This window comes from Macaca fascicularis, chromosome 7, assembly GCF_037993035.2.
Source record: "Macaca fascicularis isolate 582-1 chromosome 7, T2T-MFA8v1.1".
In the NCBI taxonomy this organism is placed as follows: Eukaryota; Metazoa; Chordata; class Mammalia; order Primates; family Cercopithecidae; genus Macaca; species Macaca fascicularis.
The window spans coordinates 136562267-136589425 of NC_088381.1; the positions used below are offsets into that span (position 1 = coordinate 136562267).

The window sequence follows — 27159 nt, forward strand, 5'->3', positions numbered from 1 at the left end:
CAGGAACTTACAGTGAAAAAGAAGCTTTCAAAGCCCTCCATAAAGTAACCCTATCCTACCACCTCTCAAGTCTGCTCTACCATGGCCTCCCCCAATGTGAATTCACCTTGGCCAGATATACAAACCCACCCCGTATCCTCCTCCATCCCTGCTCTTTGTCCTTGCTTATTCCATTCCCTTTGTTGAAATATCTGTCTAGACTGTGCCCATCTTCTTAGTGGTCCAGCTTCAACTCTGCTCTCTCCCCCAACACCCCACCCCGACAAACCTCTGGGGAGCCTGGAGTTGGCATTCCCTCTCCTGTGCTCACTGCATTTTTTGCCTACCATAGACAGTTTAATTATTGAAAACCACCTTATATGTTCTGTTTCAGATGTGTTGGCTTTAATGAATCTGTGTGTCCCCTAACCTTGTCTCGGAACTCATTATATGCCCCAAGGATGCCTCCACAGTGCTCTGAACACTGTAGGGCCTTAGGAAATACTGATGGCTTTGATTGGTTATCCAAAATAAAAAAAATGTAAGTGATCAAAAAGATGCATAACCAGGAAGAACTATGGAAATGTTCAGCAAAACTGCGAGAGTGGTTCCAGGTGCTCCCTTCTTGGGGTCAGTGGTATAATGGGTTTTCCTTTCCAGACAGTCCCCTGATAGTCCTAGAATCCCACAGAGACCCATGGAAGGTGGTGTTGGGTGGACAGTGTCCAGCAGGCAAACAAGACTGTAAATGCAAAGCCAGAGAAGCTAAACAATGTTCGCTTTACAACTCCAGGTGATGAGAATGGTATTTATAGACTCAGTGACATGTTTGAAGCTGTGAGTCCCAGAGGCTAATATTTTAAGCTGGATATCCTGAGACCCAGACGTTCTGTTTTTGTTCTCCTCCCCATCCTTCCCTCCTGTAACCCCTGGAACTTTCCATGCAATTTGGACAAAAGCATGAAACCTCTATTGTTTCTCAATCCTTACTAGTGCTAGGGAAGGATTTAAGAACTGCTTCATGGAAGGGTGATTTGTAATGAGTGGAAAACATTCTGAGGCCTTAAAATGACATTTGCCATTACACCAAAACTTCCATCAGAGAATTTCAAAATTCTAGGCAGAGACAAGGGCCTTTCTGCCGTCAGAGAACTCCAATGGCAAAGGGGCTGGGGGTTGGAAGAGTGAGGCCTTATTTATAGATGAACCTATTTTGGCCAGAGGTTCTGGATTGTCTAGGTCCACCTATTTAAGAACTTTCTTTCTCTTAGGTCCATTTTTATATTGGATAACAATTCCTGAGGCAAATCTATAAACAAAGGGTGGGAACCTAAAACGTTGCTATTTATATAGCCCAGAATAAAATGGGGAAATCAGTGTTTGTCTTCAAAGCAACCTAGAAAGTGCTAGCCAAAGAACAAATTGCAAACAGTACACAAGCATCAGGGAAATCCCATTGATCATCAGAGATGGAAAATAACCATGAGATCATCGCGCTCATCTCCCCCGGGACCTGGACATCCAGGATGCAGCTTCACGGTGTCCCTTCGGAGGGTGTTACAGACATTACCTTTCTCTTGCTTTGCCCTGTGAATCGTGCTCCCGATTAGTCTGCAGTACATCCCCTGAAGACAGGCAGCAACCACAGAACACAGTACCTCGTGCATGGGAATTAAGTCCAGAACATTCTCTACTAGGTGCGTTTTTTGCTGTTTGTAAACAACTCTAGATGTTCATCCATCATTCATTCAACCGTGCTGACTGGTTTCATGCACTAGCCAGACCTGGTCAAACTTAAACATGCACAAAATCCTGTAGTCACTTTAGGCCCAAGTCCAACATTTAGAAGTTATCAACACAGGAAAAAAGTTGTACCTGTTTTCATGCTGAGAAAAGCAGATAGCTAATCTGTACCAGGAAAACAAACAAGAATCATGATCTGAAAATAACTTGGAAGTGTTTGTCTTCACCAAAGGAAGCATAAATAGTAAAACACATACACGTAAGACATGCATGTACACACATATATACATGCACACACATACACACACATATTGTACCCATACATATACACGCACACACATACACACAGTACACACAAATATATATGTGCATACACATGCACACATACACATACTGTACTTACACATATGTACATGCACACACATACACACGTGCACATACTGTGAACACACATATGTATACATGCACACACATGTATACATGCACACACATACACATACTGTACACACACATACACACATATATACATGTACACACATACATGCACATATACATATATTGTATGCACACATATATACATGCACACACATACACACACGTACTGTATTCACACATAATATATGTGCACACACATACTGTAACACACATCTATACATGCACACACATACACATGCTGTACACACATATATCTATACATCCACACACATATGTACATGTACACATACTGTGTGCACACATATATACTTCCCCACACCAATACACAAACATACACATACTGTACACAGGTATATGCACACATACATATATATACATGCATACACATACTATACACGCTTATACATGATACGGTACACACACATATACATATGCACATGTACTGTACATGCACATAGACATACACACATATACATATGTACATGTACACATGTGTGCACATGCATACACATGCTATATACACATATATGCACACATTTACATATGTACATACATATACACACTTTTTTCCTCCTAATTACAAAAATAAATACAGAAAAACACAACTAGAAGACCTGATATTTTATTGTGTTCCTTCAGAATTTTTCTATGAATAGTCAGTCACCTGTATTCTAATGTATCATACATATTATATGTTACATTATGTATCATATCATATATAAATGAAAAGGTATATAGAAGTCTTTTTAGATATACTTAATGAATATATATTTGTATATTTTAATTAAAATTTTACATAACATAATGTTATGAATTTTATTTTTTAATTTCTATCCTAAGGTAATATATTAGTTGTAGAAAGTCAGAAAATGTGTATGAGCAAAAGAAAAAGTGAAAATCATGCATATTCTCAGCATTCAGAAATGAGTACTTTCATTTGCTGTATGCCCCCCTCACTTATTTAAATATACACCCCTAAGTATAAAATGGGAAGCCCCATTACACAGGAGTATGTGTGTAATGGGGTATATGTTCCATAAGTAGGCCAGGGGTATCACCAATGAGCATCTTAAACCACTGTTCCCTCTTTCCCTTGTAGGGCATCCCATGCTATGGTTTCCCAGCCGCAGACCCACTTCTCCCTGTGGAAGGCGACACTACCTGGATGATGAGCCACTGCTCAGCCTTGGGGGTCCATGCTAACTCTCTTGAGTTGCTAGAGGCTTTGTGGAAAGATTTCTAAATTTTAAAATCTTCCTTTAAAGTGCCAAGTCAGGTGGTCTGATAATGGGACTTTACCATAAGCCATAGTTCAGAAAAGACAGTCGATAGCCTAATAAAATTTCCCCTCAGACAGGAAGGGAAAGTAGACAGCTCTGCCCAGCCAGGAGGAGAAGCAGAGGAGAGAGAGGACAAACGTAGCAGGCAAACAAGCATGGCCTTTCCTGCCTCCCTTTCTTGGGATCATATCTCAGGGACTAGTGTGTCAGTAACAAACAGAGGGAATTGGGGAGGGGTCTAAAACAATCTGGGTTAGGGCCCTGCTTTTCTGAGACATAGTTTGAGGAGAATCCAAGTCTCCTGAACTTCTGTGGCACAGATCCAACATGGTACCACAGGATGGTTTAGGAATGACAGAGGGAAGTGACTCAGTGTCCAGGCAAATGGGCGTGAGACAGCCCTCTTATTCTCACAGCTTGCTTAGGCATCTAGGATATGCCTGATTCCTTTACGGCCCCCAGTACAGTAACGCAGAGTGCTAAGAGAAGGCCTGGGGTTGAAGAGGCTAGAGTTCTTCTCAACCTTCCATTCGAAGCCAAAGGAGAAGAAATATAGCCAATACCCTCACTTTCTAATGCTGTTCAATTCCATTCGATGGAGTTCCCACCTGCCTTGAGGAATAAACTCTCTTTCAAGTTTAATTCATTCGATTCCAGTGTGATACACACATTATACACGTCAGATTAAGGTAGATCCTGGGGGACTCCAGAGTTGGGGACAATTCCACAGACACTGTGCCTTTGCCTTGGGCCTTGGGCCTTCAGAGCTCCAAGAGGGTTAGCCCGGGCATTGTTCTCTCATCCTATTTCTAATGGTCTTTATCTTCTCCCTGCTCCTCCAGCCCAGCCACATCCTCTTCTCAACCCTCTGTTTCCACCTGCTTCATTCAGCCTCTCTTCCATCCCCTGCTTCTGAGTCTTGGAGTGCTCATGGTAGTAGTCAACCTAGGGCAGACAGGGCCAGGCCTTAAGACTGTGGTGAGAAAGTCAGAAAAATGGAACTAGAATGATAATTGGGGTGGAAAATGAATAATAATACCTACTATCATTATTACTATTGTTTCACTTATAATGATTCTTACTATGTGCAGGCACTGGTTTAAGCATTTTACGTGTATAGTATGAGCTCATACACTTGTGTTAACTCATATAATTAACTCGACTCAAAAGCATGAGTTCATACGGCATATGTTACAGCCTATGAGGTAAGTGCAACTATGATCCCACTTTAGAGATGAGGAAACCTAGGCACAGAGAGGTTAAACTGACTTGTCCTGGGTCACTTAGCTGGTACATGGAAGGTAGAACCCCACCACAGCAAGCTGGCTGTAGACCCTCATAGTAAGCCATAGTTGGGGACACCAAACAAGCTAGACCAAGGCAAGTGGCTGCATTTGGTTTGGGAATGCAAGCTGATCCACAGAGGTCCCACAGAATCAGAAACAATCCTTAATAGCTTTTAGGAGATTTGCTAGAAGGCAGGGAGTTTAGAGTGTCTGTGGCTCCTGCTTTGTAACTCTGGAAACTGAAGCCGGGGAGTTAGAGCTACGTGACATGCCTGCAGTTGCAAGAGGTAGCTGCGAGAGAGTGGAATTTGCATCTGCACTGCACACTAGGTGGGGCAGAGCCAACATTCAGGAAGGTGTACATGTCTACACCTGCACAGACTTTTTTCTGGAGGAGGCAGTTGTGGCGAGCCCCCTGCTAGGAATCCAGCCAGGGAAGGCATCCTTTGTCTCGCTCTGGTGGCTTTCAAGCAAAGAGCCCAGTGTGTTTTGCAAGCGTCCATTCATGCGCTTAGTGCCTGAGCTGCACTGACTGGATGACGGGCGTCCCCGCCCAGCAGCCAGGGTCTGTGTCTCCACTTGCAGGCAGGGCCAGCGTGAGGTCAGGATTAACCAGAGAAGCTGTGCTCTGAGGGGCCTGCTGAAGTGACTGGTCCTTGGAAGCACAAAGCGTGGAGCTCCCACAGGCAAAGACCCCAGAGGTTCATCACGAGGGGCCTGTGAGGGGAGCCCGCTATGCTCCTCCCTGTCACAGATGAGGAAACTGAAGCTCAAAATTAAAGCTGGAAAATGATTTCTGGAACCTCAAATCAAGCCTTCTAGCCCTTATTCCAGGTCTGTCTTCCCATATACCATGCTGTTTGGGTGCCTATGCCATTTACAATATCAAGCAGAATGGGGACTTCTTGAGCCTAAATCAGGCTCACCCTGGGGAACAAGTTCAGAGGACCCCATCAGTATCCAGGGCAGGGTATTCATTTGCCCAGTGATGGATGCATTTGGGCTCTGCTTGGAGGTGGGAGAGAATCCTTGTGCACCCTGCAATTGCACTGCTGCTCCGGCCCCAGCCTCTTCACAGTGGGCATAACATTTTCATACATGCTCCCTCCGGTATGTAGTGTCTCTTCTCTTCCAAGCCCTTCTCCTTTCCATGCCCCCTGAAAACTCATCTCCTGTAATGAAACCACAACTATCTCCCTGGAAGAAAAATTACACCACCTCACCCTTTTGCCCTTTTGCTCCTCCTTGGTTCTAAACCTTGTAGTTCTCAACTCAGGGTATCTTGTGAATCCTTGTGTCCTTTATTCTTGGGCATGGCTTCAGCATGGGTGTCCTGCCCTGTATATACTGTCTTACGTGTTGAGGTGTGTTTGTGGTTATTTTGCCCAAGGGAAGACACCATCCGTAGAGTAAGGCACTGACATCATTCCAGTGGCTTCTGGATCTAGCTAGGGCCATGATGGTGTCAGTCCCCATGCCACAGCCAGGTCCTCTTGGGTAGGTGTTACTGCTGTAGGGTAGTACCTTGGGTAGGCCTCTTTGCAGGGCCCCATTGCAGGCTGATAAGATGCCATCTGAGTACATAGAGGACATCTGCAGACTGGCCTTTTTCCCAGCTCTTCCGGCTGTATTCGTCCCCCTGCCCAAATGCTCCACCTCCACCTCCACCTCCACCTCCACAGTGCCATGAATATTGGCTGCTTTTCCCACGCCAGGCTCTGTGCTAAGCACTCGCCATGCTTTATCTCGTTAACCTGCACTACAACTTTAAGAGGTGGATATTTTTATCCACATTTTACAGATAAGGAAAATGAGACTGAGAGAGATAAAAATAACTTGCCCAAGGTTACATAGCTAATAAATGGTGGGGCCTGGATTTGAACCACCACATTCTTAACCACTGAGCTCCATTGCCTCATTCAGTCCATGTCGGCTGGTCCATGGCCCATCCTCAGAGATGCCTGTTTTTGCAAGCACCCCTCAAACCTTCAACAACACCCTTACCTCCTCGATTTACCCTTGTGAGCCCTGAGCCAAATCTGAACCTGTTGAGCTTGATCAAAGAATGGATTGTTATTTGAAAGAGAAAACAAAAGATGAAGATGACTCATTTACACTCGTCTTTGAGCCACTATTTATTGAGAGCCTTCTGTGTCTCTAGCACTGTTCTGTGTCCCACATGAAATAAAACCCCCTGCCCTCACAGAGATTACAGTCTAGTGAATTAATAGTTTGCCTAGTGCTGACAAGCTCTAAGAAGAAAGGCCCATCCAGAAGGAGGAGTGAGCACTCTGGGAAGTAGGGGAGTGGCTGCCTCCCTGCCCTGGCAGCTGAGGGATGACCTGAGGCTTCAGCTTTTCGTGGGGTTGGGTTTTGTCCCAAGGCAGAGAGTGCTGGTGAGGCTGTGAGGGTGTGGGGGCACAGAGGTCTCCAAGCCTTCTCATTTCTGCTGGTGGTGATGTGGAGCCCTAAGTCTAGGCAGAGGCAGTCCATCTGGAGCTCCAGCTTCTGTTGCATGAAATGGCCTTGTTGAACACGATAGTGTATAAAGATTATCTCCAATTATCAGTGAGTGAAGGAGCCCTTTACAAAATTTTAATTATTTCCCCTGCCCAAATGCTCCAGGTCCACCTCCACTTTCACAGGATCATAACCAGATTTCCTCTTCTGACTCACATCTTCCCTTCTCCCTCCTCCCTGCCCCTGCCCCCACCCTCTCAAACTGGTTTGGCCTAAGGCCATGCAGAGTAATTTACCTAAACCCAACAAATATAATTAGAAAAGTAAATACGTTAGCCAAAAGAGTTTTATATTGTATTTCAAAATCAAATGTAAGTAATATAAGTACACGATAGGAGGTGCAAAGACTTCCCAATCATCAGGTCCTTTGCATCTATCATCATCTTAAACTAACCCTCACTGCAAACTTGGAATCTAGGCTTTATCATCCCCATTTTGTAAGTTTAAACAAACAAACAAAAAACCCAAGGCTTAAAAAGGTAAAGTAACGTTACCAATGTTACATAAATGTCAAGGTTGAGTTTTTAACCAAAGTATGTCTGACCCCCAAGTCTGTGGTAGTTCTGTCCACATCTAGTCCCAGGGTAGCCATTTATGCAGAAAAAGTAACCTTGGGCAAACTATTTTACCTTCCACTGCCTCAGTTTCCCATCTGTAAAATGGGCCCAATGCTGATACCTAACTTTCCCCTCAACCTCAGTTCTGTTCTGTTAATCACATGAACTGGTGTCTAGGAAAGGCCACAGAACTTTCAGGTACTGTGAAAATATAGTATTAATCCTACCCTTGAATTTAGAAGTGATTATGGCTTTTCTACCATTTAACCTTGTTGGTGTCCAGTGGTAGATTTCAGTTTAGCATATCTGGTTTATTTTTCACATTCCTGTTCTGAGGGTAGCCTCTGGCTGCTGACTGTAAAATCTGTGTTGCTCTCTTCCCAGGAATTAGCATCTCCTGTTCCACAGCTGTACTTCAGCTGTACCTCAGGCCCCTGATTGCCAAGTTGTAGGTGTTCTATAACGTTCTTTCTTCTGGAATCCCAAGGGAGTAGTCCATATATACTTCTTTCCAGTAGTGAGCTGGTAAGTGTTTAACAGCTGGCTTTCCAATTGCGAATCTGATGTGAATGTTGGTTAATAATTATATCTACAATAATAAGTAAGATAAAAGTGAAACAATGAAGACGCATTTCAGAACTTCGCTGCTTTTTTTCCATATGAGCCACTTTTTTGCTGAATCAGGTAGTAGTTTTCAAAAACTAGAAAAATATTACCTCAATATATTATGATTCACAACGTCACTGCTACAGACACGGCACACTTTTACATCTAATCGTACCGTATTAACATTTTCTCTATCACTGCCTTAAGTCGAGATAATCAACACAACAATAACTCAAGCCCTGAGTATAGAGTGTGCCAATTTCTGTGGTGTAAATATTGTCACCACGGCCAATTTCAAGCTACCAATGTGATGTTACTAACTGTGGAACTGGGAAGAGAGTGGAGAGTCAGAGAGGGGTGAAGTTGAAGTAGGATCTTATAAGAAATGACAAATGAACAAGAAAGTATACCACGCTATAGTCTTCCCACCATATGTGTAATAGACATAACTCAAGCACATAGATGACAGTAAAGTGTAGTTTAAAAAAATTAGGATCTGATCTGTTGGAAGTATTTATTATCTTTTAAAAATATAATTAATTATATATTTGTATCATTTAATTTTTAACAATGGCTGCATTTAAAAACCAGCTTGCAAAATTCCTGAAAATTTACCAATCAGCTTTCACAAGCCAATGCAAGCTTCAGCACACCACTGTCCCGTTCCTCTTCCCGTTAGTCCAGATGCGTCCCATGCTATCTGATGGCCACACCCTTTGTTAAATAGCTCCAGTTAGTCCTGATCCACGTAAATCAAGAGAACATTAGTCAGTGCTCAGCTTCTCCAAATAAACAACGTCAACAGCTTCAGTCCAGTGGAGTGACTTAATGATCTGTTTCCTTCAATAAACTGTGATTTCTGAACTCAGTTCAGATACCTGAGCGTCGCAGTAAGCTGAGAGTGAGGCCTGGAGGCGTTCATAATGTAATATACTAAGTTTAAACTTGGCAACTGGATGACATTGTGAGAAATGGCTTTTTTTTAGGCTGATTTTGGGAGTTTGGGGTGTTTTTTTAAGAGTTAAGCCAAGGCAAAAAAACAACCCTTGCAACACATCACTTCACAGCGGGTCAGCCTGGGAGAGGCTATTCTGGGATATTCAAGCTAAAGAACCTCTTTTTAAACTCCAGGCAAACTAGAATCAGGATGCAGGGTTTTTATTTCTGTCTGTCATGGATTTACTGTGTAATCTCTGTCCAGTTTGTTCCCTGGGTGGGTCTCACTTTACCTTCTGGAGAAGTCAAGTCAACTGCCTTTACTTAGGGCATTATTCGATTTTTGAATTGTGGAGACTGAAAAAAGATAGTTGCTAGGGTTTATCAGAGGGTTTGGAGTGTCTACTTGAGGTGTTCCTACTCAGTGGAGAGTCAGAGAGGGGTGAAGCTGAAGTAGGATCTTATAAGAAATGACAAATGAACAAGATGTAACAGAGAGGAGGAGGAAGAGGAATAGGAAGGTGAAGGAGGAGTGAGGGCCTCCAAGCAACGTACCATGAAAACGTTGGGCAAGTGGCTAAACTGCATCCAGTGTTCACTTTGCTAAGATGGAGAGTTAGGGCATAAGATGATTTAGTTACAGAAGAAAAGGCAGGCAAGATGGAGCAGGCAGGTGCCTTTTGTCTGGCTTTGACAAGAGAGTTTCCTGGGTAGGGAAGGAATGTGATCAAAGTTATGATTCTAAGACCTGCCTGGAAGATGACCAGGGAGTGGGCAAACTTGGAAGCAAAACCAGCCTCCCAAACACCCATGTAATATGGTGCCCTGGGCCACTGTATAAATAACCTCCCTCCTGTTCATCAGTAGGCTTTGTAGTTCTCAGCCTCTCTCCTCTGTAGAAAGTGTGAGCCAGCACTTTGCATGAAGCAGCATTAGAAGGGATCACTGCATACTTCTCTAATTGTCAAGAATGCATACATGCCATGCATATGAATGATACAGTGGACTTTGGGGACTGGGAAGTGGAGCAGATTGGGAGGGGGGTGAGGGATAAAAGACTACATCTTGGGCACCATGTACACTGCTTGGGTGATGGGAGCACCAAAATCCCAGAAATCACCACTGAAGAACTTCTCCATGTAACCAAAAACCACTCGTACCCCACAAACTATTGACATTGAAAAAAAGAATTCCCACCGTGCCTTAAGCTTATGTCATCTCACTTTTTTTTGTCAGGAGCCTAGAGGGAAGGGGACACAATCCCAATTTTAACACCAGAGCAACTGAAACCTACAGATATTAAATGACTTGCTCCAGATTACAACTGAGACTCAAACCCATCACCTGGCCACAAGTCTTGTGCCCTATCTACACCAATCGGTCTCCGGTAAACCTAACTAGCTAGTCAACTTTTCCCATCCATGGGCCATATACCTTTTGAAATAACAAACCATCTGATCTCTAGAAAAACTGAAAGTCCAGTTCCAGTTGTCAGACACACCAAGCTCCAGAGAGTCTCTCCCAAAAGTTCTCTGGAAAGCCCAGGGATTCTGAATTCCAAAGCCAGCCAAATTTGAATTTCCTCTACAAAGAGATAGTCCCTCCTGGTTTAGAACATAACCTTCCTCATTAGGCTGGTTCCATGTTTTGTAATAACTTTTGCTTACACCACAAAATTGTCATAGATTATGAAAACACAAAGGCCTTGGAAAAAAGGCCCAGAGCCCCCTGGAAGTCATTATTTCTTCCTTTAGCAATTGCTGAGTTAAGCACCGTAAATATGGTTCCCATCCTGCTCCCCTTCCCCCGCCCTCCCTGGCCCCCACGATCTGCTGGACATATGTTCAGAAGAAAGCGGGGACGTGGGGGTGGAAGAAGATTCGCATGTCGTGAATCTTGAGCACTGAAAAGAAAAAGTGGGGAGAGGGCGGGGAGTTTGCAGCCCTGGAAATGGAATCTCTGAAGGATTTATTGCCTTTGAGTATCTCACAAGGCTTTATTTTTTTTAATAAAAATCTGTAGCTTATGGTTTTTTTTTTTTTTTTTTTTTTTTGTATAGGGCAGTAAACAAGAGCTCTGAAAGGGGAAGGAAGCCAGGAGAAAGCCAGCTCCATTAGTCACGCAGCAGCATATCCTGTCACAAAGGACCCCAGTTGAGTAATCGCCCAAAATATGCCTGTTATTTTTTTCTGTCAGAAAAAAAAACGGGGCCTGCCAAAATGTACTGTTAAAAAAAAAAAAAAAAAAAATCTGGTGTCTTAGGCCCAGAGAGGGAAAAGAAAATAAAGAAGAAACCGTCATAACTTCACAGTGCTCTTCAAACCCTCTCCCCAGCTTACCTGGAAAAGAAAAAGCCTTCAGACTCTTCACAGCGACAGAGCCTGCCAGACTTGAGGAAAGAAAGCTACAGCCTTGGGATGGTCCAGGTCTCAGAGTCTTCATAGCTACTTGGTGCCAAGAGCTTAAAAAGAGAAGGGGTGGTCGGGGAGAGTGGAAGGAGGACAGCACGGGGGGCGAGAAAAAATGAACAGAAAGGGACGCAGGATATTGAACAAGTCCTTTGACAAGCTGCAGATAGGTGAGGCATTGCTCACAGGGAGCCCACAGGAGCCCACACCAGTTCCATGAGTATTGCATGAGCCCAGCAGGGGCCAGTGACCTCCAGCCAATGGCCGAGCCTGCTTCGTAAGCTTTTCTGATGGCCCCAGCAAAACCGGCGCTGTCTCGGGCCTCCACCATGCCCTGGGGGTGTTTGGGCCACAGACTGGACAACAAGGACTTGTGCAGAAGGACATCAGACTCTGGAGAGGTCTGAAACAAGGGGTGGGGAGAGACAGGCTGGTCAGAGCTGCCTGCAACCTCCTGCGTTCTCCTAGATTGGCTTTCCAAAACCCGGCTGACAGGCTCTTGGTAGGAAAACAGGCCCAGCAAACAAAGGTGTACTCAAGCCCAGTTCAGTCACTGCCTCTGTCCCATGTTCTTCGTCTCATGGCTCTCAGGACCAGGACACAAGAGATGGTATGTCCAAGCACAGAACACTCTTGGAAAGCCATCAGTTCCCTCCTGCTGACATTCTGACCCACTCAAGGGTTGTCCTGGGGAACAGGCTTTCTGCACTCAGTTGACCAAAAAATAACAGAAGCCTTCGCCTTAAGAAAGAGAACAGGCCAGGCTCAGTGGCTCACGCCTATAATCTCAGTGCTTTGGGAGGCTGAGGTGGGAGAATTGCTTGAGCCCAGGAGTTCAAGACCAGCCTGGGCAATACGATGAGGCCTCGTCTCTACAAAAAACTTAAAAATTAGCCAGGCATGGTCTCAGCTACTCAGGAAGCTGAGGTGGGAGGATTGCTTGAGCCCAGGAGGCTGAGGCTGCAGTGAGCCGTGATCACGCCACTGCACTCCAGCCTGGACAATAAAGCAAAAGATCCTGTCTCAAAAAAGAAGAAAGAGAGCAGAGCCCTACAGAGAAGGAAGAAGGCGGGCACACTGTCGCTTTTCCTCTCAAGCTCCCTGGATCCCTCCTAGAGGAGAGACCCGCAGACCTGCCTGCACTCCGCGGGAGCCAGCTGGGGGAAGACCCTTTCCAGGGATGCATCCCTGGAGGTGCTCTAATGTTTGGCTGTTTGGCCATTCTGGGCCAAGAAGACTCCTTCCGTAGCCCAGGACCATGAGTCTCCCTGATGATTGCTGCAGAAAGGCCCGATTTTCAGGGCCCTACCTAGCCCTTCAATACCTTTGAGCCGCCCATCTTGTCTGAGCCACAGTCCTAAAGCCAGTCCTGAGCTTCAAGACCCATGTTGGCCCTGGCCACTGCTTCCCCTGGGAGAGCTGACTGGCTTCCTGCAGAGAGCTGGCCTGCAAATTGGAAGGGCATATTCTCCTCCCAGCTTCCTGGCTAAATTGCTGTGGAATTTCAGGTCACTCCAGTGAACTTTCTGTGACTATTTTTTCCTCCCTTCAAGATTTATCAACTATTAATTAGAACCTCTAGATGCCTGCAATGTGGAGGTCCTGAGAATTCAATACAGAATAATACAAATGCAGTTCTTCCTGTGAAGCCTGGACAACCTTTCCCTTCCTTCTGCACTCCTTTCTTCCTTCCCTCTTTCCTTCCTTCCTTCCTTCCTTCCTTCCTTATTTCCTTCCTTCCTTCCTTCTTTCCTTCCTTCCTTCCTTCCTTCCTTCCTTCCTTCCTTCCTTCCTTCCTTCCTTTCTTCCTTCTTTCTTGAGTTTCCTGATGCCAGCTCCTCGGATGGTGAGCTAGGGGTGGGAAGGTAGTGGTGGGGGTGATTATAAATATAATAAGAAATAAACCCACACACTGCAAAAACCCTATGTTAATACTATTAATAGTATTTCCAAATTGCTTACAGGTAGAAGACAGTTCCTTAGCAACATGATCATAATGAGAATTCCACAAGGGCATCTGGAATTTACTCTGTCAGACATTCCAGCTTATCAGGAAATGAAAAGGACCAAGACCATCATATAATGTGCAGACTATGCTAATGCCTATCACTAGCGTATATCAGACCCCAGTTACAGGATTGACCCGTGGGACTCCCCTTGTCTCAGCTTTAATCACATGAAGTACCTGAGGCCTGTTGTCCTCCTCAGGGTTCAACGCCTTCTTGCGGCCAAGTCCTTCATATAATTCAAGAGTTGAAATCACTGTCAACACAGCCCTTTGACTAATGTTCCGGGGTGATAGGCCTGGCACGTGAACACATGAGTAATGCTATTATCCCCCAAATCACAGGTGAGTGAGGTCTCTGGAGGTGTCCACCCCCACATGAATTTCCCTTTGCGGTAGCAGTAACATCTGAGTCACTAAGCATGGGGCCACAATTTAGGCTCACCCCCTCCCCTTCCTGTGCCCAAAAGGGGGCTGAAGGCGGGTCTTCATAGCAGAAAAAGCTTCACTTCCTCCGAGCTCCAGACAACACATCTCAGCTGTGTTGGGCCTTACAAGGCTGCGGTCAACAAGCACCCAGGTGATGAGGTCTTTCTCAGCCTGTTGTTCTCTTGTTAGCCCTTTGATGTTTCAAAGCTGACGAGGTCAGCATCTTCCAGGCTGCAGGAAACATGCCTGCCAGGCATACCTTTCAAGCAGCTGATTAATATGTCATGTGGTCTCTGGTCAGAGGAGAGTGTAAGGGCTGTTGAAATGACTCTCTAGCTCAGCTCCCATGTCTTTGGGAAATACTACCCTATCAACAAGAGGCCTCCAGCTGAAGAGTAAAGACACAGATCTGAAAGGGTAAAGTTCTAGCATCCAACAAACCATTATACATCCTAAATGAAGTGAGAAATGGTAGGCTCTTCACCTGCCAGGGCCTGGGGGGGCCTGTGTCCCAGGACTGCTTAGGAATCCAAGCCTAGCACTGTTTATCCATGATGCTGATGAGGAGCCTGTGAGACAGGGAGCCTTGTTGGGTCTCCGAAGTCCACTTGCTGGCCTGTTACTTGGCACCATCAGATCTACTCTAGGGATGGTGTAACTAGAGCCTTTGAGCATATGAAAAGTTTGTGGCCTGACAAAGCACTTACTGACCAAGGAAAATCAACTTCAGGTGCAGCAGGAAAGGTCTGGTACCCAGAATGTCTGGGGTTTTGAGACACTGGAAAAGATTGCCTAATAATGTCATGGGCTCCCTTCCCTGGAAATAATCCGAAAATAGGATAAGTTCCCTCCAATCTTGGATGGGTCAACCTCATCTTGAGGTAAGGAGACGGTTACATCAACCCACGGAGAGGGCCTGTCAGCAACTCTGAGTCTATTAGAGGGTATATTTTCACACGAAGAAAATGTTTTATTCTGGTAAAATATACCTCACGTAAAAGCTACCATTTTAACCATGTTTAAGTGTACAGTTCAGTGGCATTAAGTACATTCACATCGTTGTATAAGCTTTGCCATCATCTCTCTCCAAAACTTTTTCATCTTCCCAAACTGAAACTCTGTGCGCATTAAACACTAACTCCTCTATCCCCTCCTCCCAGCCCCTGGCAACTACCATTCTACTTTTCATCTTTATGATTTTGACTCCTCTAAGTACCTTGTGTAAGTGGAGTCACACAGGGTTCTTGTGTGACAGGCTTGTTTCACTTAGCATAATGTCCTCAAGCTTCATCCATGTTGTAGCATGTATCAAAATTTCATTCCTCTTGAAGGCTGAATACTATTCCATTGTGTGAACAGGTGCATGTGTGTGTGTACGTGTGCAGCTGCATGTGTGTGTGTGCACATGTGCAGGTGCATGTGTGTGTGCGTGTGTGCGCATGTGCAGGTGCATGTGTGCGTGTGTGCAGGCGCGTGTGTGTGTGCAGGTGCATGTGTGTGTGTGCGTGTGCAGGTGCATGTATGTCTACGTGTGTGTGCGTGTGTGTGTGTGTGTGCATGTAGCACGTTTTGTTCATCCATTCATCTGTGATGGACACTTTGGTTGTTTTCACCTTTTGGCTATTGTGAATAATGCTGCCGTGAACTTGGGGGTACAAATATCTGTCCCTCCTTTCAATTCTGTATCCAGAAGTGGAATTGCACAAAGAAAACTTTAAGACAAAAGCATTGTGCCCTCAGAAGAAGACATGTCTCTGTCCTCAAATCATGAACCCATATGGAGAAGAAACACCTAAAAAAAATTGGGGTACAGTAAGACTTGGTAAGTGGGACCAAGGAAGCATGGAAGAAGGAGCTGGTTGTTTCCCAGAGCACCAGAGAAGGCTTCGCAGAGATGAAATTGGAGCTGGATTCTGATGGGTAAGTAGGAGTTTACCTGGTAGGAAAAAAAATAGAGAAGGGCAGGAAAAGAAACATCCCTTTTCAAAAAAGAGGAGACCAAACATTGCACGCACATATCCTTTGACTCGGCAATTGCACTGGCAGGAATTCTGCTGCTATCCTCACACACATACGCTCCAGGCATATGTCTAAGGATCCTCATAGCAGCAATGTCTGCGAGACTTAGTCACTGGGAGTGGCCTGTGGCCCCTCACTAGGACACTGGTGAAATAAACTATTGTACAGCCATACTGTGAATTCCCACACAACCATTAAAAAGAATGAAGGAGGGCCAGGCGCGGTGGCTCATGCCTGTAATCCCAGCACTTTGGGAGGCCGAGGGGGGTGAATCATCTGAGGTCAGGAGTTTGAGACCAGCCTGGCCAACATGATGAAACCCCATCTCTACTAAAAATACAAAAAATTAGCCGGTTATGGGGCGAGTGCCTGTAGTCCCAGCTACTGGGGAGGCTGAGGCAGGAGAATCGCTTGAACCCTGGTGACAGAGGTTGCTGTGAGCAGAGATAGCACCATTGTCCTCCAGCCTAGGTGACAAGAGTGAGACTCTGTCTCAAGGAAAAAAAAAAAAAAAGAATAGAGGAGATCTCCATGTGCTGATATGACAAGAATTACAGACTTATTTTTAATTTAAAAAAGAAGATGTCATTATATGCCCAAGTTATTTCCCTGGAAGGAAAGAACACACAAGAAACTCTTAATAGTCATTACCTTTGAGAGGAGCGACTGTAACTTGAGGGCAGAGAAATTAAATTTTCATGTTATGCTTTCTAACGTGTATGTGTTCGTTTAAAAACAAAGTTAACAAAGCTGCCAGGGTGAAGAAATTACAGGCAACTTTTATATTCTTTGTGCTTTTTGTAATTTAAAATATTTTTTAAGGAAAAGCAGCCCTTTTTCTGGAATTGTTTAGTCCCAATGGCTCCTAAAGGCAGACAGATGAGATGTTTACAGGGCCATCCTTTCGGAGATTCTCTTAGAGCTTTGCAAAGATTCCTTTCAAGACAGAATGGTATCCTCAGCTCCTCAACAGAAAAGTCTGGGGCCAAACAAGAATTAGGCCAAAAGCTTGGGGCCAGGCATGCGTGGTGCCGGGGCAGTGTGGTGGGGGGGCGGGAGCTCCCACAATGTCTGTCCAACTGTCCCGGGGCCAGGACCCCTGTACCTCTTCTGCACTTTACCCCTCATGGGGACTACATCTCTGGGACACAACCCAGCTACACAGGGTTAACCCCTGCGTTTTGCTTCACTGAGCATGGCTGAGGAGGAGGGGGTGCGGTGAGAGCAGAGGGGGCTCCATCCCGCCCCAGCTCCAGGCAGCATTAATAAAATGCAGGTGTTTTGTGTATGTATAGCTGCTTGAGGGAGGAGGAAAAAAGAGCCTTGACTGCAGCGAGCACATAGAAACCAGCCGAGTGAGCCGAGTGCCGTAGAGGAAAATGTGCCTACTTGTAATGAGAAAGCATTTTGCAAAGAGAACGCTGGCTTTAGGGTTAAGAAGAATGCAGCAGTTTCTGGCACAGGCCTACCCTGTAGCTCCCCCTGGGTGTATATATGTGTGTGTGTGTGTGTGTGTGTGTGTGTGTGTGTGTGTGTGTGTGTGTGTATCTGGACACAGGCTCCTACGCATGCATGTGCACGCACACACACCCCACCACCACCACCACAGATTTTTTTCCCAGCAGCACCTCAGACAACCTAAGTTTGACCTTCACTCGCTTTGACCAGGAGTTGGTTCTGACACTCCCTTACTTCCCTGCTGACTGCCCTCCATCTTTTCTCTCCTGTCTTCCTCTCTCTGGACTCCACATCCTGCAACTCCTCCTTTCCCCCATCACTTCCTTCTTCTTGGGCCTTGGGTTGATGGTATCTCCCCTTGGCCAGCCCCTTTTTCTTAATGCCCCTTGGCTCTGCTTTCAAGCAGGCACCTTGTGAGCCTGACTCCCACCCTCCTTTCCAAAGCCCACCGCCCTTGCAGTCAGGAATGGGGCTCAGGGGGTTGGGCAGCCCCTGCTGCTTTAGCTTGATGACGTGGCTCCGGCGCCGTGGAGGTTCAAGGTGAGGGGGGAGTAAAGCACAGGACAAGCCCCCTGTGCTCTCCTGGCCACCCCAAGGGCAGGAGAGCAAGGAGGAGGCATCAGAGATGACTGCAAAGTGGGCAGCAGCTCTGAGGGCCACTGGGCCCTGCTAAGGGTCCTCTGTCCCTGCCTCCCCACATCCCCCAAGAAGGTGGGAAGTGACGGCCCCCACCTTCTAGAGGGTTGCTCTCCATTACCCCAAGTTAAAGAAGCCTAAAAGGAAAGTGATTTCTGTGACTTATTTAGTTTGCCTCCTTGCCTGAGACCTGCTGAGGAATGCAATTGTGGGTGAGTTGTTCTGACACTGGAAAGGCTTCAGGAGACCAGAGTGGACCCCTGAGGCCCTGTTTGGCCCCAGGTGGGCCGGGGTCTGAGTGGGAGTCACAAGTGGAGGTGAAGCTCCTCCAGAGGGACATGAGCTCCTGATTCCACGAGGAGGGGGTGGGGAGAGGTGCTGGGGGGCTCAGGAAGGGCCCCTGTCACTGGCTACCAAGCTGATCCTGAGTGTTTGTGTCTGAAACCACCGAGCCAGAACCCATGACAGGCAAAGGCCAGCCCAACAGCGTAGTAAATATGTTCCCCGGAATTTAGCACCCCCGAGTCAGAGGGGAGCAGGGGCTGGCAGGAGCCCTCTCCTCCGGCCTGGCTGAAATGCGAGGACCAAGCTCTAGAGGATCAAGTTTTTACTTTCTCAACTCCCATCCTCTACTCCCTACCTGCCTCCCCATTCCTCTGCAAAAAACAGACCTAGCAGGGATGGACAGGCAGCAGCTCAACCGTCCCCCCACTCATCCACTCAGTCCTGCCCGCAGCTCACAGGCCGGCTGGCAGCAGCTGTGTCAGGAGGCAGGACCCACATTCGGAAACTCTGAGGAATCTCCTTGGAGAGTAGTTACTGGGGTTGCTTGTCCCAGACCCCGAATTGGAACACCCTCTCTGATAACTCCAAGACTGGGACTTATCACTTGTGGGAATAACAGTGGGAACCACCCTGGAAAATCCAGGATGCGGGGTCCCCTTACTAGCACAAAGCAACCCTGGGGCCCCTGTGTCCCCACACCCAGCCCTTCCTCCCTTCTGAGAGTGGAACGGGGGAGAAAACCTTGCATCCTCAGTGGCCCCCACCCTCTGAAAGACGTGTGGTGGCCCCAAGGCCTTATTCCCCCCTCCACTCTGTTATGCGGAGACTATGATGAGCAGATGTTTCTAATGAAGGGCCCAGACCAGGGCTCTGGAGGTAACAGGCCCGCAGTAGAGCTCTGGCTCCCATGGAGGGGCCGCAGCCCCCAGACCTCTGAAAGCACAAGCCGCCCAGTGAATGGGACACACACTCTCTTGAATTCTCAGCTCCTTTCAGGAAATTACCAAGTTAGCCCTTGGCTTTCTCCTTCCCGGTGCCCGCCCCGTTTCCATAGCAACCGCCTCCCCATCGTCCAGAGCCTCTCTCCGGTCCTGCCCGCCCCCTCCTCTCCACCACCCTCCGCGTCTCATCTGTCTGGGTGGGAACCGGGATTAGAGTTCATCGGGCCGGGATGCTTTTCCCAGGGCCGCTTTGCCTTCGTGATCCCTTTGCGGTAGCCCGGCCCCTGCCCCAGGCTTTTCAAGTCCCCCAGACTTAATGACCAGCCCTGGGTTTCCTCCTCTTCTCTTTCTCTGCCTCCAATAAAGCCGGAGAATTAACCCAGGTTTTAAGTGCCCCGGTTCCAAGCTGAATATCAAAGGGGGCTTCCCCAAGCTGCTTCTGCATTTCAAAGGGGCTGATTTATCACTTTCACTTAAACCGGCACATTTTGGGGAAAGAGTTTTACCCAGAGGTCAAACTCTGGAAAAACAAATGGATCCCCGCTCACCCCCTCCTGGGGTGCTGTGGGCTATTAGTGTATAAACTGCTGGCGGGTAGGTGGGAAACAGGCTGCCCACACTCCTCAGCAGCCTGGGCGCAAACTGCTCCTGTCCCCACAGGGCGATTGTGAGGAAGAGGGGGAAATGCACGGACCCATGGCTGAGAAGCTCCCACACTGCTCCTCCTGGTCTCTGCGCCCTGCACTGGGAGAGTTCTCAGCTCTGTTTCTGCTTCCTGGGCCTCTTGTGGAGGCCCTAACCTGAGCCTGCATTAACACGTCCAAGCTAAGGGTGCTCTCTGCACCAGGGACTCTGCCCCTTCAATACAGCCTGTGCCTGTGCTTCTGGATTCTGCCTTTTCTTCCATTCTGCCTGCGAAGCCTTTGCAGGCACTTACTATTCAGGGGCTGCAGAGCTGGGCCCCTGAGTCACCCTCACTCCCCAGCTCTCTCCTGCCCTCACAGTCAGGCCTTGTCCATACCCTTCCTTCCCACATTCCTTCCCCACAAAACATGCACACACACATTCACCCATTCTCTCCCAGACCCCTGCCACCATCCCCAGGCTCCCTCTCATCCAACCTCAACCAGATAAATTATCTCTATTATTGCCCCTTCGTCAAGGACCTCCTCATACCCCCACAAAGAACGCGGGGACCCCGGACCCTGGAAACTTTTCTCACTCTCTATGAAGCATCTGTCTAGCTGCTCCTAAGCAGACTCCAGCCCCCCTGCAGAGCGTGAGCTCCTTCCTCTGATTTAGCCCAGATCTGATTGATTCCCAGGCTTTCTCAGGCATTAAGCCCCAACCACGTGTGCACATCCCTCCTTGAACTGACCAGAAAAGCCAGGAGCCGGCAGCCAATGAAGCAATCCTTGGAAGAGGCCAGGCAGACGGCACAGCGTCATCGAGGAACTTTTTACTTAGCACCAAGGGGCAAAAGCGGGAGAGGCAGCACCCCAAAGCCAACTCCCGGAGAAGACATCCTGAATGAGGCCTTGAGAGGCTCCAATCACAAGGCAGGTTTTCCCTTAATGGACACATCTGTTTCCTTTTCTCACCCTGCCACCAGCTCATTCATTCATTCACTCACACATTCATTCACTCATAGGACCATTATTGAGTGTCTATCTCATGTCAGGGGCATTAGAGAGTAACAGTGCAATGAGATAAACCCTCTCTCCCATAAAGTGGCTGGCAACGCACATGGTTTAACCCTCTCCATGCAGATCTGGGAAATACTCCAGACAGGGGATTTGATTTCAGCTTGAAAAGATGGACAGGAGTTTAGCAGAGATAAATATATTCCAGGCAGAGGGAGCAGCAGGTTCAGAGGCACCCAAGCCCACTGTAGGTGGTGACGATAGGCAGATCAGTGTGTGTGGCACATAGGAATGTGGAGGGAGGAGCTAGGAGATAAGCCTGGAAGGGCATGTGAATGAGGTTGTGAATGGCAGACCAAGAAACCCACTGCCTCTGCCATGCCATCCAAGTTCAATCCCAACGAGATCAAAGTCATATACCTGAGGTGCACTAGTCAGTACTACATCTGCTCTGGCTCCTAAGATCAGCCCCCTGGGTCTGTCCCCAAAAAAGGCCAATGAGGACATCACCAAGATAATTGACTGGAAGAGCCAGAGGATTCCAGTGAAACTGACGGTGCAGAACACACAGGCCAGATTCAGGTGGCATCTTCTGCCTCTGCAGTGATCGTCAAAGCCCTCGAGGAACCACCAAGAGACAGAAACAAGCAGAAAAACATTAAGCACAGTGGAAATATCATTTGTGATGAGATCATCAACATTGCCCAACAGATGCAGCACTGATCTTTAGCCAGAGAACTCTCTGGAACCATTAAAGAGATTGTGAGGGCTGCCCAGTCTGTGGGCTGTAGTGTTGATGGCGCCACCCACCCTCGCGACATCACAGATGGCTTTGATAGCGGTGCGGGTGGAGTGGCCAGCTAGTTAAGGGCTGCATATAGAAGTATTTCAATAACGGATCATTTGACAACCAAAGAAAATTTAAAGAGGGAACTGTACTGAAGAAGGTAGGGAATGACAGAGGGAGCCAGTCAGGGCCTGGGAACAAGAGCAACTCAAAGACTATGTTCTGGCACTTGTCCCCCTGCAGACCCTCACCATGAGCATCTTTGCTGCATGTGCTCAGATTCTGCCTCCGTTTACCCTTTCCACCTGGGGAAGCACGGAGCTCACTGACTCTTCCACAGGAGCCCTTGCTGAAGAAATGTTTGTCATTCCGTCTATCCCCTTAGATTAGCTGGGAGGGTCAGTAGAACCTGCAAGCTTCTCTCTCCCTGCAGGGAGGCAAGGGACACAGAGGAACTTTGGGACAACTACACAGGGCCTGGCAATATTTGCAGACAAGGGGATGGGAGGGAGCAGGGGTGGCAAGAGTGACAGCAATGCTCCCCGGGCCCCACACCAGCCACAATGCAGCCTCTGGAATTTTAGAGAAGGAGCTCCCAGGGGAGAGTTGGACTAGAGTTTCAGTCTCTCTCAGTGCCCACATTTCATGATGCCAGTGCTGATGCTCCAAAGCAGAGATGCCCATCCAGTTGCGTTTTTAGGCTGCTGCAACGCAGTAAACTTCCCTGGCCAAGCCTCGGCAAACCGTCTGTAGCAGGACTCCCCATTTCTTCCAGGCTCTCCACAGAGCAGATTGTCCTGGGCATGGGACTTTCAAAGCCACAGAAGGAAATGGAGGACAAAACAAAGAGCAGGGCAGGGGAGCGAATGGTCCCCCGAGTCTTCATGTTTGTGATGCTACTTGGGACCTAGAAGTTCAATAACCTGCCGGCCACACATTTCACACAATGCAATTGACTCCGTGCAATAGATGTGTTCCCAGAAGCTGTCTGGGAACAGCTAAAATTTGAGTAATAATTGTACGTGGTGTTTTCATACAATTTGGATAATCTGGATAATTGTTACATATCGTGGTTTGGCTTAAAGCCAGGGTTAGCCCTAACAATAACAAAAGTGTTAACTGCTTGGGGCCTGGCACCTCCCACTTGGACCTGCGGTTTGTGAAAGGCTCCTCCTAGGACTTGGCCCCCTACTTGTCTTCCCCGGAGTCTTGTGTCCTGGTGACTGCTCCGGAGTCATCCTCACAGCATCTTCCTCCACACGCTCTGTTGAGCACCCGAAGCTCAGGATGCACAGCAGGAAGCAGGGAGGGAAGACTCCACCCTGCCTTCAAGGAACTCCCCTGGGAGCTGGGTCTCCCCAGCTGCATTTCTGGGGGTGTCTGTGAAGCCCATAGCTGGACAGCCCAGACCGCCCCACACAGGAGGCGCTGGGCTCACCAGCTAAGGGTGGGAGCTCCAACTGGTCAGATCTTGATCCAGGTCACTTTTAAGGTTGCAGTGCAGGCACTGGGCACTGGCCTGCCTGAAGCCTACCTTACCCAGGGACTCATCTCCTGGCTTTGCTTCTCCTCTACCCAGCTTACGAGAGGAGCGCTAGGAGAGGGAGAGAAAACAGAAATCTAAACTTGCTCAGGGCTCCTATTTTGTATCTTCCCTCTGAGCTGTTTTGGTTTCAACCAAAGCATACTTCCCCTCTTTTCTGTGGACTCAAAACCCATGCCCCTCACTCAGACCAGGCCTTCCTCTTCCCGCTTTGTCCACCAGCCTCAAGTCCCACGATAGAATCTCCCGGATAGTGTTTCTTTAACTGGGCTCGAGCCCCACAGTAAAGTCTCGGTCCTCCGCCGGCCAGAGCCCACATCTCTGATTCAGCAACAGGAGCAGGTGTTCAGGGCAATCTGGGTTAAGTCCACTGAAAACCAAAGGAAATAACATTGGTCTGATTCAAGGCCTTCAGAAATGAGTCAGCCCCTGAGTCCATCAACCATCACTGTTACCCAACATCACACCCACATTATTCATGAAGTATTGTCTTCGGCTTACTAGACAACAGAACCCCACCAGACTCTGGGAGGCTGAGGATGACTTATCGGTCTGCTGTGGGCTCAACATCAAGTACATGCCTTACCTCTGTCCAAAAACTGGAGTGGAAGAGTGCTGAGTCAGGAAGGCTTACGGCCCGAGGCATCTTCCCACAAGCCTCTGGTCACCCTGAACAGTCTGTTCTGGATTTCCCACCTTGGAAAAAAGTCCTCTATGAGTGCCATGAGTGGAAAGAGTCCTAGAGGAAGAGTTGGGGCCAGGTGGCCAGGTATGTGCAGCACCTCTGCCCAGCCCTCCTTTGCCCGCAGTCTTAGGCTGGTAGCCTGCATCCTATGCAATAGCCAATGTTACTCTTGTTTTTCATTCCTTCTAAATGATCCAACTGAGGACCTGCCAAGTTAAAGTTGGATGTGACTTTCCTTCCAGTGAGGCAGAGGGGGACTTTCCTGGGTGTAGTGGGAAAACACTATGGCCAAACACGTGACTCTCCAGTCCCTGAGGCTTAGACTCGAAGTTCCAGCCCTGCCATGTATCAGCTCAGCAAGTGACTTATCCTCTCTCGGCCTGTTTCCTCTTTGATAAAATGAGAATAATAACACTGTCCATCTGTAAGACTGGTGTGAGTTTTGAATGTCATAGTGCCCATAAATGCCTGGCACCTCATGAGTGCTCCCTCAATGGCTCTGCCAGTGTTGTTGCCGCTGTTATTATTATTATTAGTAGTAGTAGTAGTACCACTCTCACTACCACTCTCCCTAGGTCGGAGTCTTCTTTCACATGAGAACCCTTGTCTTCCTGATTCTGGCATCCTCAGCAAACAGACACAGTTGGGTGCAGTGAGTGGCAGTCCAACAGAACTTCTCAAGGGGCTGGCATGTTCAAAGGTCCTGCAGTGGGAAGGTGCATGGAAAATTTGAAGAACATGGTATAGAAAAAAATCCAATCATTAGCTACTGGCTCCCAGCAGCTACTTTAGCCAATTCTCCAACCTCCTCACTGGCATGGCAAGACCATGGAAGCCTGGAGCCCTGATGCCTACTCCAGCCCTTCTGCTCCTCTCACTGACCAGAAAACTTCCCTTACAGAAGCCCCAAGGTCATCTGAATCCCAGAAGACCAAGGAAGCAGAAATATACCAAATGAAGATCCTGAGGCCTTTGTGTTTAGTTACTGTAAAGAAATAATTCCCCAAACCTGGCTATTTGTACTTGGCATTGGATAATTCGAAGGTGGTTGAGGAAGGTACTGGGGAAGGAAGCCCAGGCAGGGGCTGTGGTTGCCAGGTGGGGAGGGAAGACTTTGTAAACTAACCCAAAAGCAAGCATGGGGTGCGCGCCTGTCTTCCATGTAGTTCCTCACCCCCTGCCGCCAACACGCCCATGATGCGTGGGAGCAGCCCAGTGCCGCCAACCACAGTGAAGGCTTATCCTCCACCCCATGCCACTCTTCTCCAACCTCCTGGAAACGGTCTCCGTTCCCATCCTTCCTCTGCAAGAGCCTGCCGTAACTTCAGCTATTAGTCCTCCCAGGAGCACTTACAGTTAATAAAAACAAGGACCTTAACACTCCACAGAAGGGGCTCGCTAATGGTTCCCTTTCTGGCTTTTGGAAACTGCAGGGAGCAAGGTTTCCGTAGGAGTTGGCTGAGGCCTCAAGGATGGGAAGACAGGGTCTGCGGAGGCAGAATGCCAATTAGGGACCAGGTTCAAGGTAGGTCTCCCAAACTCTGTCTTATGCCCTATAACCTAACTACCCTCTGTTGGTGGTGTTGGTGGTGCTGGTGGTGGTGGTCAGGTTTGTTGAAATTAAGTGTACATACAATGAAATTCATCCATTTTAAAATACAGTTGTTTGAGTTTTAACAAATGCATGCAGTTGTGTAACCATCACCACAATCCAGATACAAAACAGTTCCATCACCCCCTAAAATTCTCCAGGGCTTCATTATAGTCAACCCCTTCACCCAGCCCCAGCCATTAAAAACTACCCATCAAGTATTTTGTCCCTTTAGTTTTACCTTTTCCAAAAGGCCATATAAATGGAATCATTGGGTGCATAGCACGCAATCTGCCTTCTTTCATTTAGCCTAATGCACTTGAGATTCGTCCATGCTACATGTATCAGAAGTTCCTTTTCATCAACCCCATTAAATAGTGGGCAAAGGACATGAACAGACACTTCTCAAGAGAGGATATGCATGTGGCCAACAAGCATATGAAAAAAAGGTCAACATTACTGGTCATTAGAGAAATGCAAATCAAAACCACAGTGAGTTACTATCTCATGCCCATCAGAACAGCGATTATTAAAAAGTCAAAAATAACAGATTCTGGCAAGGTTGTGAAGAAGGAACACTTTTACACTGTTGGTGGGAGTGTAAATTAGTTCAACCATTGTGGGAGACAATGTGGCAATTCCTCAAAGACCTAGAGGCAGAAATATAATTTGACCCAGCAATCCCATTACTGGGTATATGCCAAAAGGAATGTAAATCATTCTATTGTAAAGACACATGCACATGTATGTTCATTGCAGCACTATTCACGATAGCAAAGACAAGGAATGAACCTAAATGCCCATCGGTGATAGATGGGATAAAGAAAATATGATACATATACACCATGGAATACTATGCAGCCATAAAAAGGAGCAAGATCACATCCTTTGCAGTTACATGAATGAAGCTGGAAGCCATTTTCCTCAGCAAACTAACACAGGAACAAAAACCCAAACACTGCATGGTCTCACTTATAAGTGGGAACAGAAAAATGAGAACACATGGACACACTGCGGGGAACAACACACACTGGGGTCTGTCAGAGGTGGAGTTAGGGGAGGGAGAGCATCAGGAAGAATAGCTAATAGACACTGGGCTTCATACTTCAGATTTGTCTTCTTATTTTGTTATCAGTGCCATTCTAAAAACAGAAGGTTTTGATTTTGATGAAATCAAAATGATGGGATGATCTGTGCAGCAAACCACCATGGCACATGGTTTTGTTGTTGTTGTTGTTGTTGTTGTTGTTGTTGTTGTTTTGAGACAGAGTCTCACTCTATTGCTTAGGCTGGAGTGCAGTGGCGCGATCTCGGCTCACTGCACCGTCTGCCACCTGGGTTCAAGTGATTCTCCTGCCTCAGCCTCCCGAGTAGCTGGGATTCCAGG

At 47.3% G+C, this 27159-nt stretch overlaps 1 protein-coding gene and 1 long non-coding RNA gene across 4 annotated transcripts in view; one reads left to right on the forward strand and one right to left on the reverse strand.

Moving 5' to 3' along the window:
- Positions 1 to 13671, forward strand: part of RAD51B (RAD51 paralog B) — an 850300-nt gene extending 836629 nt beyond the window's left edge. For all 3 annotated transcript variants that reach the window (XR_012415889.1, XR_010587847.2, XR_012415888.1), the window contains one exon: positions 11402 to 13671. The gene's annotated coding sequence lies outside the window, so the exon portion shown is untranslated. The remainder of the gene's footprint in view (positions 1 to 11401) is intronic.
- An 8411-nt stretch (positions 13672 to 22082) lies between these two features.
- On the reverse strand, positions 22083 to 24381 carry LOC141407296 (uncharacterized). The gene is made up of 2 exons (XR_012415890.1): positions 24083 to 24381; positions 22083 to 23866 (listed from the first exon to the last, which is right to left on the reverse strand). It is a non-coding gene; the product is annotated as an uncharacterized lncRNA (long non-coding RNA).
- Positions 24382 to 27159: the final 2778 nt, after the last annotated feature.